At 40.1% G+C, this 12,673-nt stretch overlaps 1 protein-coding gene and 1 pseudogene across 1 annotated transcript in view; one reads left to right on the plus strand and one right to left on the minus strand.

Moving 5' to 3' along the window:
- LOC130831595 (orofacial cleft 1 candidate gene 1 protein-like) overlaps positions 1–12,673 on the minus strand; it is a gene marked incomplete at its 5' end in the record, with an annotated part of 175,328 nt that overhangs the window by 19,453 nt on the left and 143,202 nt on the right. The window lies entirely within an intron of this gene.
- Positions 11,004–11,544, plus strand: LOC130831072 (chromobox protein homolog 1-like; annotated as a pseudogene).

The following is a 12,673-nucleotide window of genomic DNA, read 5'->3' on the forward strand; positions in this document are numbered from 1 at the left end:
GTGTCCACTGCGCACCTCCAACCTTAGAGGCAAGAAAAAATCTAGATGTTCCCGTCTCTAACTCTCCTTTGCAACTGAGTGGCCAACTGACCCAGTTCCGGACAACAAGATGCCAGGGGAAGGTTTCTGAGGGGATTCTGAGAATGCTAATAGTCTCCCTAGTAGGAGAGAGAAAACGGAGAAGGCTCATTCCCTACTGGCCCTTCTTCCTGCCTTTGAATGTGACCTCGATGTTTAGAGCTCTTGAAATTGTGAAGGGTAGAAAGAAAGAAGCTAAGCCAGAATCCTCCCAGAGCTAAGCTGCTGAAACAACACCAGCCACTGCCTTCTGACCCACTCCTTCTCATGTGAGAAAAATGAACTCCCCGTTGTGTAGGCCATTGGTGTTAGGCTTTTCTCTTTTTTGCCAATTTTAAAGCATTCTTTACTGATACTGACCGTGTACTACATTCAGTTTCTGAAATCTTGCAAAACCTAGAATAGGAATTGGCATTACATACAAATATGCTAAGTAAACAAAATTAATGTATGTTGAAAAATAGTGCGACCAAAAAAAAACAGAAAAGGGAATTCCCTGGCCGTCCAGTGGTTAGGACTCTAAGCTTTCACTGTTGAGGGCCTGGGTTCAATCCCTGGTTGGGGAACTAAGATCCCACAAGCCATGTTGTGCAGTCAAAAACAAAAATTTTTTTTTAATTTAAAAAAAAAAGAAAAGAAAATACTGTGAAAAGATGGAACACATTTGCCTTGATGATGTCATTCAAGTCACTAAAAGTTAGAAAACCAAAGAACCCAAGTTTTTGATAGTTCTGTTGTAAATAGTATTCAGGACAATCTTTCAGTTGAATGACAGATGTGAAACAATAATTGGATTATGTATTTAGATGTTGTTGTGGTTGCTGCTCCGTGTACGTATGTTTTGTAGGTGATGGGATGATTGCTAAATGCCCACATCACCTGTATCATGAACAGCAAGTATCATTTAGAGAGGTTACTGTGAGATTTTCTAACAAAACATTCCCAGTCAAACTTCCATGTGTGTGTGTGTGCATGTGTGTGTTCAGAAGCAATTCACAGCACTGGGGTTGCATCTCCCTGGGGGCAATTGACGACATGCACACGTACGCAGTAAGTTTAGAAACATGGTGAAAACATGTTATTATGTAAAACATTACATTTCCTGTACTATCCCTCACAACACTAATTATTAAGTCTAACTTGGTAAACACAAAACAAAACACTCAATAGGTAATTTAAGGGTACAGGTATTAGATGAAAAGGATATGGTATGATGTGATAAAAGTGAATGAAATACATAGCTGCCCTCTCAATTAGCTCTGAATGGAAGCATCCAATACTAAATTAGGAAATTATAGATTCCTGAATTTAAGGGATTTTCAAAAGGAAGGACAGTGAAAAATTCCTGTGTAAGGCAAATCATAGCAGAATCCCTGGTGGGGTAAAAGCCATACTAGGAATTTGAACCGAAGTCTTACAAAGCCAAAAACAGATTACCTTGGATCTTTCTACAATGGTGAACAGCCCCGTGGAAGCATAGTACCTGACATATTTGATATCATCTTCTAGAATCTTTGAGTATGTTTGGAAATTAATCTCTGTTTATATAGCAATTGATTAGATTTTTCAGAAACAATTCATAATCCAAAATCCTGAAACCACGAGCAAAGCTTATGAAAAAAGAAAATCCTCTTGTTTTCCTTCAGGATCATTGCTATAGTGTTTTCATTTATTTTCTGAAAGCAGCCGAGAAAGAAGGGCAGATTGCCAAGTTTGAGACTAGGGATGTTCTCGAAGACAGCCTAAACCAAAATAAACACAAAAACAAACATGTCGACAATGAAAAGATAGTAACACTGCATTATAATTAGTTGTCTCAGGAAGTAAAGATATTTTCAGTCAACTGAATGGGTGACAATTACTTGGATTATTCTCATACTTAAAATGTCAGTGTTAAATGATTGCTTTAAGCACATAATAATAAATTCTGCATTCTTAAGTGGCAAATACAACAAAGCTAGATACAGAGAATGTTGTTAGTGGAAGCAAAATTAAACATGAACAAATATCTGCAATGCACATTTTTAAAACACAGGAAACAAAGGGGGAAGAGCGGCGGATAAACAAACACGGTTCTGATATTTACCATTTTACTTAGAAAAAACTCACGGGGACAACCAGTTTAGGGGCATGCCCACTGTTTCCCAAGCAAATGCATAAGGACTACAGAGAATTCTACAGAAACCTTAAAGACTTCTTCCTGGAAATCTGGGTTAATTATGGCATTTATGAAAATAGCATTGGTTAATTTCACACCTGCCATTAAATCCTACATGATTTCCTGGGATATGTTGTGATTACATTGTAGTCCTGCAAACCGTATTTTCCCCATGTCAGTGTTAATTGTACAGGATTAACAAATAACAAGTGCCATTTGCTTATACTGCCACTGTTGGTAATGTCTTCCCTCATATTCAATATAGGTTCTATTTCCTTTTGAATCCCCAGGTCCCCCGAGCAAGCATAAAGCCCGCAGGAACTCAATGGTGGCAGTTTTTCCTTCCTGCAAACCATGCCACCTGGAAAGCAATACCACGGAGCTGGAAGTTATATTTAATCTCAAAACTGTGGGAAAGCACTGTTCTTGCCTTTGCCAACTAGAGTCTACTTGATTAGGTTGGATATTCTTTTGTTCATCACCTCTAGTTCAACCAACACTATTTTAGGCGAACAAGAGAGCAGAAATATCCTGGTCTCTGTCCCTCTTCTTTTCTTCCCTGGGGAGGGAAGACATGCCACACACCGATTGTTGATTATCTAATTGGAAAGTTCTGGTAAGTCTGGGGTGGAAAAGAGCTCACTGTAGCTGGGAATGTTTAGGAATCATCTGCTGAGAAAATGGTTCTTGAGGGGACTTTGAAGGACTGGAAGGATTTGGGTTGGCCAAGGGGTAAGAGTTTGAGAATTATAAGAAAAGAAAAGCAGAATCCCAGAAGAGACTCATGGCAGGGTTACAAGACAAATCTAGGTGACTCCCATCTTTCTCCACAGAGAAGGGAAAGTTTCCCCCTAAAAAGGCCTTGAGTATCAACTAATTTTGAAAAAAGACCCACTTACTCTTTATTTTTCATATTCTGAATTATATACTTCTAATAAAAAATAAAGAGGAAAAAGCTAATCTATTTCTTCTGCTTTAAAAAATTACATTTTTGAGCTTTCCTGGTGGAGCAGTGGTTAAGAATCTGCCTGCCAATGCAGGGGACATGGGTGTGATCCCTGGTCCGGGAAGATCCCATGTGCCACAGAGCAACAAAGCCCGTGAGCCACAACTACTGAGCCCATGTGTTGCAACTGCTGAAACCCACGTGCCAAGAGCCCATGCTCCGCAACAAGAGAAGCCATGGCAATGAGGAGCCCACACATCACAAAGAAGAGTAGCCCCCACTTGCCGCATCTAGAGAAAGCCTGCATGCAGCAACGAAGACCCAACACAGCCAAAAATAAAATAAATAATAAAATAAGTCTTTAAAAAAATTGTTTTAATGTGTCAAATTATTATGATTTTCCTCTCAGAATGTATACACCTGGGAGAGCTAATTGTTAAGAGCTTCCAAACTTTCCAACATTGGAGGAAAATCTATTCTCCTTTAAAGATAAGGCTTCCTTTGAAAAGTCTGACTTAATAAACAAACAGACAAAGTCAGGGAGTCAATTACACTGAATGCTGAGCTCAGAGGGCAGTATCTACACCGAGTCTCTGTTCCTGCAGCACAGAAATAAGCACTAGGTTCAGAATCGCTGTGCACCACAGGGCTTAGCTGTGAGCTCAGTTGAAACAGTGACTCGCAGGTGGTGGTTAAGTCTAAACGTATGACACACCCGTAGTGGCATGAGTGTCACTTCATGTGGCCACAGTTTGTGCTGGATTTCGAAACAGTAGGAAAACGCACATGATGAACAGGGTTGCCCTTGCAGAAGCTTTTCAACAGTTTCTCCTTCCTTAGTTTCAGTCAGGACGAGGTTTCAAAGCAACTAACCAGTGACCAGCTGACCAGTAGTTCCAATCAGAATAATCAACCTTCTGAACCGCAACTTTATCCATATTAAGGACAGGAATCAGGCACACACCTGAAAGAGCTCGTGGTGAGGAAATATCTTGGAGACAAACAACTCTGCTGACTCAAAACCACCTTGTCATGACAGGAAAATGATGGCATCACTACTTAGTCACCCATTAAATAAACACTGGTGGAGCATCCTCTCCATACGAAGGATACGGAGAAGTGAGCCTGCTTCCGAGGTGACATTCTGAAACGGGAGAACAAGGCCCTCAACATCTCTGCGAGCTGCCCTTGGGAAACGTGAGGAGATGGCTGAACACCCTGCTGTGTGACTTTGACTGCCCCTTTTGCACTATTTTTCAACTAATTTCTAATATGGGAAGGATTTCATGAGATAATTAGCCAATTAATGAGGAAAAAAGGAAAACATTAAATGTGGTTGCAACAATATTAATAGTCTAATGCAAGTATAAAACATCCCTGAGACCTTCTCTTCCAGAGCCCTGTACAAATAAGTATGCTATTTTAATTATTAAACAGAAAAAATAGGGAAATTTTAACACAAACTAAGATGGTTTTATTATAACTGCTGTGAATATTAGTGTTGAAAGAGAGAATTACTTATGCTTTTATTTAGACTTTAGGATCTAATTCCTCGTAAATGCTGTTGTGTAATGAGAAATTAAGACCAATGGAATTGTTTGGGGAAACAGGATACCCTGGAATAATTCTTCCATTGTGTTCAATATTCAATGTTAAAAATATATATATATCACAAAACCATTTATCTGGTTGACACTGTTCTAAACATTAAGGAAAGAGCCATGAAAATTATGCTTTTAAAACCAGGGTGTTTCAAATAACGTATTTTTAGAATGTTTCGAAGATCTTTAAGTATTTTAAGTAATTTAATGCTTTTTTCCCTAGAAATTGCACAACTTTGAACATTAGCATTTACTGGAAGACTGCAAGAGTGTCAAAAATAAATATCAAAGCAATGCTCTTCCCATGGGAAGTTGAGGCCTGAGGTCTATTTGAATTAGCAATTTTTTTTCTGAAACCATTTCAGTCAAGAAATCAGAACATTACTCTTCTCTTCTGTCTTCTCCCATTTAATGAAGAGCAGAAAGCCAGATGCCACCAGGCATTAATGCTGGCATGGCCAAATCCAGGCCAGGAAGTTGCCAAGAATCATGCACTAAACACTGGCATTTGCATCCAGAACTGGGAAACCATAGTGTAGTGACACTGTATCTATAGACAAGAGGGGTGAATAAATCAACAATAAATGAAGTACTAAAAGTGTCTAATTTCCAATACAGTGCTTCCAGCAACAACTGAAATTAAAAAACTGTTAAAACCCAGCTATAGAACATACAATCTTGTTGTGAGTGCACTGAAGCAAAGGTTAACAATAAAATAAACGAAGGAATGAATATGCATTTGTAGCTAGGATGTCGTGGCTGCTTCATACACCCTGGTGGCAAGGAGTAAATATGTCAAATCCTATGTAAGTTCAGAAGGTGCATGGTTTTAGAGCAAGGAAATTCTCCTCCTTTTTTAAACTAAGACTCAAACTGGAAATGTCAAGATGCAATGTCAATTAAAAGACAATTTTAAAGACACTTATAGGGCTTTAATGCAGGGGACATGGGTTTGATCCCTGGGCCGGGAAGATCCCACGTGCTGCAGAGCAACCAAGCCCGTGTGCCACAACTACTGATGCCCATGCACCTAAAGCCCATGCTTCGCAACCAGAGAAGCCACCACAATGAGAAGGCCGTGCATCACAATGAAGAGTAGCCCCAGCTCACCGCAACTAGAGAAAGCCCATGCGCAGCAACGAAGACTCAACGAAGCCAATTAATTAATTAATTAGTTAATTAAAAAATAAAAATAAAGCACATAGGTCTCACCAACTACAGTTCTTAAAAAGATAAAGACACTTATAGAAGCATTCAGGTTCTCTGTCAAATACTACACCTTGAACAGGTTCAGGTAAATGGAAATTCACTTCCACAGGACCAGGGTCCATAATATGTATACTCATCCCAACATCTCTGGGTGCAGGGAAGTGTTAAATATGTAGTTGACATTCCACAAATACTGTGACCACAGCATGGAGGAGCACGTTTTTGCTTTTTTAGTAATCTGAAGCTCTCCTATGCTGAGTTGCCAAGTTAGATAAACTGGGAGCTATATTTCCTAGAATCGCCTTTCATATATAGTGTTAGATGAGAGTCACCCAAAAAGCAGGATCAACTTATCCTTTAAAAAGCCAGAACTAACTACATAATTTGCAAGGACTAATGCAAAATGAAAATGTGGGGCCCTTATTAGTTTCCAAATTATCACAGGATACCGCAGGCTAGGTGACTTAAACAACAGAAATTTGCTTTCTCACAATTCGGAAGACTGGAAGTCCAAATGTCAGCGTATGAGTAATCCCAGGCGAGACTAACAGAAAAATGGCCCCATAAACCTGACTCAGATTGCTGTTTTGCAGAGCAAAGAAGTGACGGGGTTTGCTGTTGTTGTTTTTAATTCAGCAGTAGAAAACTGATTTTAAAAACTGGTTTCAGAAGGTTTTGCTAAAAATGTGCTACCATAATGAACATTTAAAATCCATGGCATTGGCTTTGATAGGAGATGGACTGATGGGGGGAAGGATAGAAAAGTAGCCAGGAACCTATTAGTAGAAGGAAAAGTAGTGAGAAACTGCCAGAGGACACTGGTCCCACGGAATACACAGAGGTTGAACAATTTGCAACACCATCACTTGGGGTGATGGTAGAAAATGTGCATAAAGAACTTACAGTTCTGGCTAAGGGAAACTTTAGACAGAATGTTGAACTTACGAGTTTGGTGCTTCTGTTCGTGTATAACACAGCACTTTCAAGAGAGACAGGAGCTCCAGAAAGGACTTTTCAGCTTGTTAATATAGAGGGCCAAGATTTGCTGGGTTGGTATATAAAACTGCTACTCATCTTCTATCTCTTCCTCCAGCAAACGAGTCTCTCAGTAAGAAATGTCTCCAGAATTAAGAATAAATCAAGGGCGTGGCCTTGATTAAGAATAAAACAAGGGTAAGATCCTTTGTTAAGACCTGAAAATGATTTAAGGCAGTGCCTAGTAGACCCCTTCAGCAGGACGAATGGCCTCTAAGAATCTTAAGGATGTTTTATCGCAGCATCCTGACCTGCCATCCAAAGCAGAAGAGGTCTATTATTTCAAAAAGAATGATTGTTACCTGAAAACTGGGTTGGCCTCTCGGTGGGTGTGGAGCCAAAAGACACAATCAAGCCAAAGACTGGGAGAAAGAAGGATTTATATTATTGCTTGAAGCAAGTAAGGAGATCACCTCGGATCTTTCACAAGCAGTGTCTCCCCTACGGCAAAAGTGGGGAAGATTTAAGCTAAAAGTACACGCATATTCATGAAGGGACTTGGAAGGTCAACAGAGCCCAAGCTTTAGTTGACTGAAGTCATGAGGGTCAGAAAAGGTCAACCTCATCCTCCCTTAGGTTCCAGCTGCTCTAGTGGTTGAGCGCTTCAGGCTAATCTTTACCATTGAAAGAGAACTGGGAGTCTTTACAACTGATGTAGTATCTTTGCTATTGTTACTTCTCTTGCCTGATAACAGTTCTTTGTTCCTGCATTCTTTTGTTCCCTTAAGATCCTTAATTACTGAGACCTGTTCAAGCGCAAGCATTGTGGCCAGGCTTAGACCACAAAATAGCTTGGGCCAAAAATGGCTTCTCTTCTGCCAAGGAAACTGTGCCTGGTTCTCTTTCTCCGGGGACACCCCTACCCTTTCTGCTTACATGAAAACATGGCACCCTGAGCAAAGGAATGTTGGCTCCCTGAGCATAGATTGAGTTTATAGTCATTTGCCAAAATATTATTCACCAAGATAAAGGGTATGTTTTGTGAGCTGGCAAGATATATCTCTTATAATTACTATTCAGAGACATAAATGTCATATTTAATATTTCCTTATAAAAGCAATTTAATACTTGCTTTTATAAGGAAGAACTTCATTATTTGTTTTAACATTTTGGCTTGTATTTTTTTTTTTTTTACAAGCTGAGTGTAGAGATTGACATTCTGTGTAAAGGCCTTTGTTGTTTGCTGTTGAGATTCAAATGCAATGTTTACAATGACCCACAAGAAGTTCTTCATCAATGAGACTGAATGGAAACATGTCACATAAGTTAGCATTCTTTCCATTAACAAAAGAAAGAGAACTCTTACCAATTAAACTTGTTTATAAATACATGTAAACATTTTTACGGAAGTGAAGAAGGAACCAAGAATGAGGATCTATTTCTGAAAGGTTACCAATTTTGCTTTCAATTCTTGCAAAATTGTAATAAAAAGGATTTAAACTATCAGGCGAGTAAAGAAATAATACAATCATTCACATTTTAAAAAAGATAGTGTACTGGCCATGTAAAGTCAAAGTATCTTCCTTTACTGAAAGAAAACATCAAAGATAAGAGTAAATTGGAGATTAGCTGGTAAACAGTGCATAACAAATTGATAGCAGTAGCTAGTTAAAAGCCCTTTAAAAATAGCTTATCCTATGTCTTAAGTAATAAGATTGATCAAGAACCTCTGAGACATTAAAATGCTGATTCACAAAACAAATTTAAAAAAAAATTTCTCTGTACCCCCACCCCCAAATAACTTCCTGTTTAGACTGAAACAGTTAAAAATATGACAGGACACTCTTGATAAGTTCAAACAAAGGTTACAAGCTCAAGACTACAGTAATTTGTAATGTTTGAATTAACAACAATTTTATATTCCTAAATCCAGGAAAAGAAATCATTCATATCCTTGGTCTTTCAAGAAGAAAAGTAAGCCAAAAGATTTGGTGAATTTTGTCTTCAGTTCCTTTTTTTTTGTTTTTTGAGCTTTGTAGTTTGTCTTTTTACTTCTTAGATTTACATAATTTTTGTCTTCAGTTACTTTTTATATTAAGGAAGATTTTACCGGGAAGGAACAAGAGAAACTTGACTAGTGTGGAAATACATTGAGAAATTTATATGGTGCCTTGAACAATGTCAAATACTTTAAGATGAAAGCCTTGTGAATCTGGAGAATAGCACTGTACAAGCCCTTGATTTCCTTTACTTGTCCTTCTATTCTTATTGGCAAAAGGAGGAAACATTAGCTAGTATTTGGGGATTCCACCAACTCATAAGGAATATAACCTGGCAGCCAGACATGTGTGAATGCATGGTGGATTGTTGGTGCTGAGTAAGGAAAGAGGGGAAACCAAAAGTGAAGAAATGATGGGATTAGTTATAACTTTCTATTTTTGTTACTTCTTAGATTAAAACTTCTGTTTTTTCAGTTAAAAAAATGGAAAGGAAGATGGATCTTTTTCTTACATAAATTGATTCAACCAACAAGTAGCTATTAATAGTCTATGACCATCCTAATGTTTGCAGCACTGTAAGTAATAAGCATGATAACAGTTCAGATTCAGGGAATTAAAATCTCTAAGAGATTTTCCTTCTGCACCCCTAGTTTCAGCAAGAGTGCCTGACTCATAGTATATACTCACTAAATATTTGTTCAATGGATGAATTAATATGGGAAACAATCAGAGTATTTCTCAATTTGTAGGCACTGTGCAAAATAAAAGAAAAAGAAAAAAAAGACAGAGAACAGTGTTATCTTGAATAATGAAAAAAGGCTCAAAAAAGTTGTCATGTGGAAAACTTTCAAAATGTTCATCCAGAGATTAAATACATAATATTTATTACCAAAAAAGATGAGAGGAAACAGACCTTTCTCAAAACCTAAAAAGTAATACTAATATTTTCTGTGGTGTCCCATACCTGTATTACTCTATGAATTGGGGCCCCTATGAGTCGATGGTGGTATACAGTCCCATGCTATAACAGTTCCTTCTTGGGCTCAACTGGAAAACTAAGTAAGTTGAGAAACAGGGCATTATTCATGGCTCCAGACAGATAAATTGATAGCAAAACACATATTTAACGTGATATAGGTCAAAGGAACAAAGTGATTCATTGATGTGTTTTATAGTGTTTCATTTATATTTATTGTGTGTGTGTGTGTGTGTGTGTGTGCTGGGTCTTAGTTGCTGCAAGCGGGATCCTTAGTTGCAGCATGCATGTGGGATCTAATTCTCTGACCTGGGATCGAACCCGGCCCCCCCTACATTGGGAGTGTGGAGTCTTATCCACTGCGCCACCAGGGAAGCCCCAGTGTTTCATTTATCTTGATGTATGTTACGGACACGCATGGTCCATCCCTTCACGTCACAGGATGCAGAGAAGACTAGTTATTTTATGTACAGCAGAGCTGCAAGTCACTTTTTCTCCCCACAATATAGCCCAAAACCACATTCTATGAAGACCAGTCTAACACCCATCAGAACAGCCTGTGTACTTACCCACGTTGCACTGACCAAGGAGAGCCCCCAGACACTGGGAAATGAATTATCCTCTGTGATGGCTTGCCTTTGCTATAGATTCCACGCGGAGTGCCCTCAGCACTGGGACTGGGACAGAATTGGGGAGAATTTCCTCTCCTGCCTCTAGTAATTAACTCTGTTTAGGACCTGCAATCTTCAGGGCAGAATTGAGTAGTAGACCCTTAGCTACAAGCCAGCTTCTCATGCTGGGTATTTGTGGTTGATGTGGAAAGAGAAGATACATCACCCCCTCTTTTGTTCGTCTGAGGGAAGGCCGTTGGCCGGGGCCTGCAGTACTGCCGCTTCAGTGAGGCTCTCCATCAATGTCCACCAGCAGGTTGCTTTTCTGGTCGCCACTCCCCGGGGCCGGCCTGACCAGACGCGCCAGGAGCGCAGCACCAATTCCTCTTGGGTTCGTGGGCACTGCTCTGAGCAGCGTCACACTTTATGCCAGAAAGCTGGAGGGCACTATGGGGAAAAAACAAAACAAGAAGAACGTGGAGGAGGTGCTAGAAGAGGAGGAAGAAGAATGCGGTGGAAAAAGTTCTCCACCATCAAGTGGTAAAGGGCAAAGTGGAGTACTTCCTAAAGTGGAAGGTTCTGAGATGAGGACACCACATGGGAGCCAGAAGGGAACCTGGATTGCCTGACCTCGCTGCCGAGTTCCTGCAGTCACAGAAAACAGCGCACGAGACAGATAAATTAGAGGGAGGCAAGTGCAGAGCTGATTCTGATTCGGAAGACAAAGGGGAGGAGAGCAAACCAAAGAAGAAAGAAGAGTCAGAAAAGCCACGGGGCTCTGTCCAGGGTTTGGAACCGGAGCGGATTATTGGAGCTACAGACTCCAGTGGAGAACTCATGTTCCTGATGAAATGGAAGAATTCTGATGAGGCTGACCTGGTCCCTGCCGAGGAAGCCAATGTCAAGTGCCCACAGGTTGTCATATCCTTCTATGAGGAAAGGCTGACATGGCGTTCCTGCCCCTCCTAGGAGGATGACAAAAAAAGATGACAAGAATGAACTCTCCTGAGTACCAGCCCCTGTCACATCTGACTGTGGGTTTTGGGTGGGGAAAGAAGGAGTTCTACTTGTCCTGACACCATAGAGGTGGCTTGAGAAGATGTCCTTTGAGGAGCCAGTATAGTTTCTGGGCCCTACAGCAGCCCAAGTGCTTTAAAGCAGTTCCATGCTGTATAGTTTGGAGGGGAAGGAGGGTCAGTGTTTCAAGGCAACCCATTCTGAACTTTGCTGAGAAAAGCAAAGGGCCTTCTATGAAAGACAAAACTTGCAGCATGGGATGTAGGAGAGCAAAAGATACTGTAGATCTTCAAAGGGCATCTCCACAACCCACAGGCTTCTTCCCAATAGTGTTAACTCTGCATTTTTACAGCGTAGCATGTGTGTAGTTTTTGGCTATTACTGGTGTATTATTTGGGGTGAGAGGGATGGGGTGGGAAAGAAGGGAGACAGGTTAGGAACATTTTTGTTAAAATTTGGGGCCTGATTGGGGAAATGGTGAAACAAAGGAAAGAACAACTAATGATGATTTGGTTCTGTGTCCAGAATATTTTATCCTTTCAAAATATGTCATTGGTTACCTAAATGAGGACCGTGAGAGACTGTTTAAAAGCTGTGAATGCCTGAAACTTAGAAGCCAAGGTGTTCCCTGCCTGAGCTTAATGCTGTTCCCAACAAAGGACTAAGCCAGTTAAGAAGTTACCAAAGCTGCCATTTGAGGGATGGAAACTGGTTGAGGAGGAAATCTTATTGGAGTGTATATGCAAGACAGATCATTCTGTCTTAGAGGTGCTAATTCTTGAAATTGACAAGAAGACCCTTTCTTTTCCAATTATGAAGTTATAAATATCAGTTTCTCCATTCAAGCCACTGGCTGAAGTATTTGGGGAAGGGCAGAAGGTGGTACAGGAGGTGGGAGAATAGGGAAAGATAAAGGCCGGTGCTCTCAGGGTGGAAAACTCTTGGAGCCTCTGTCTTTTGAACTTTGAAACTATTGGTGGCAGGATTCAGTCACTGACAGCACAAGTTCACTGAATCACTTCAAGAGTTTGAATGATTTCAAAAGCCCTGGTCTCAGGAGAAGATTAAATTTTCATACAGGGGCAGTGATTCACTTTAAAAC

The sequence above is a fragment of the Hippopotamus amphibius genome, chromosome 11 (assembly GCF_030028045.1).
Source record: "Hippopotamus amphibius kiboko isolate mHipAmp2 chromosome 11, mHipAmp2.hap2, whole genome shotgun sequence".
In the NCBI taxonomy this organism is placed as follows: domain Eukaryota; kingdom Metazoa; phylum Chordata; class Mammalia; order Artiodactyla; family Hippopotamidae; genus Hippopotamus; species Hippopotamus amphibius.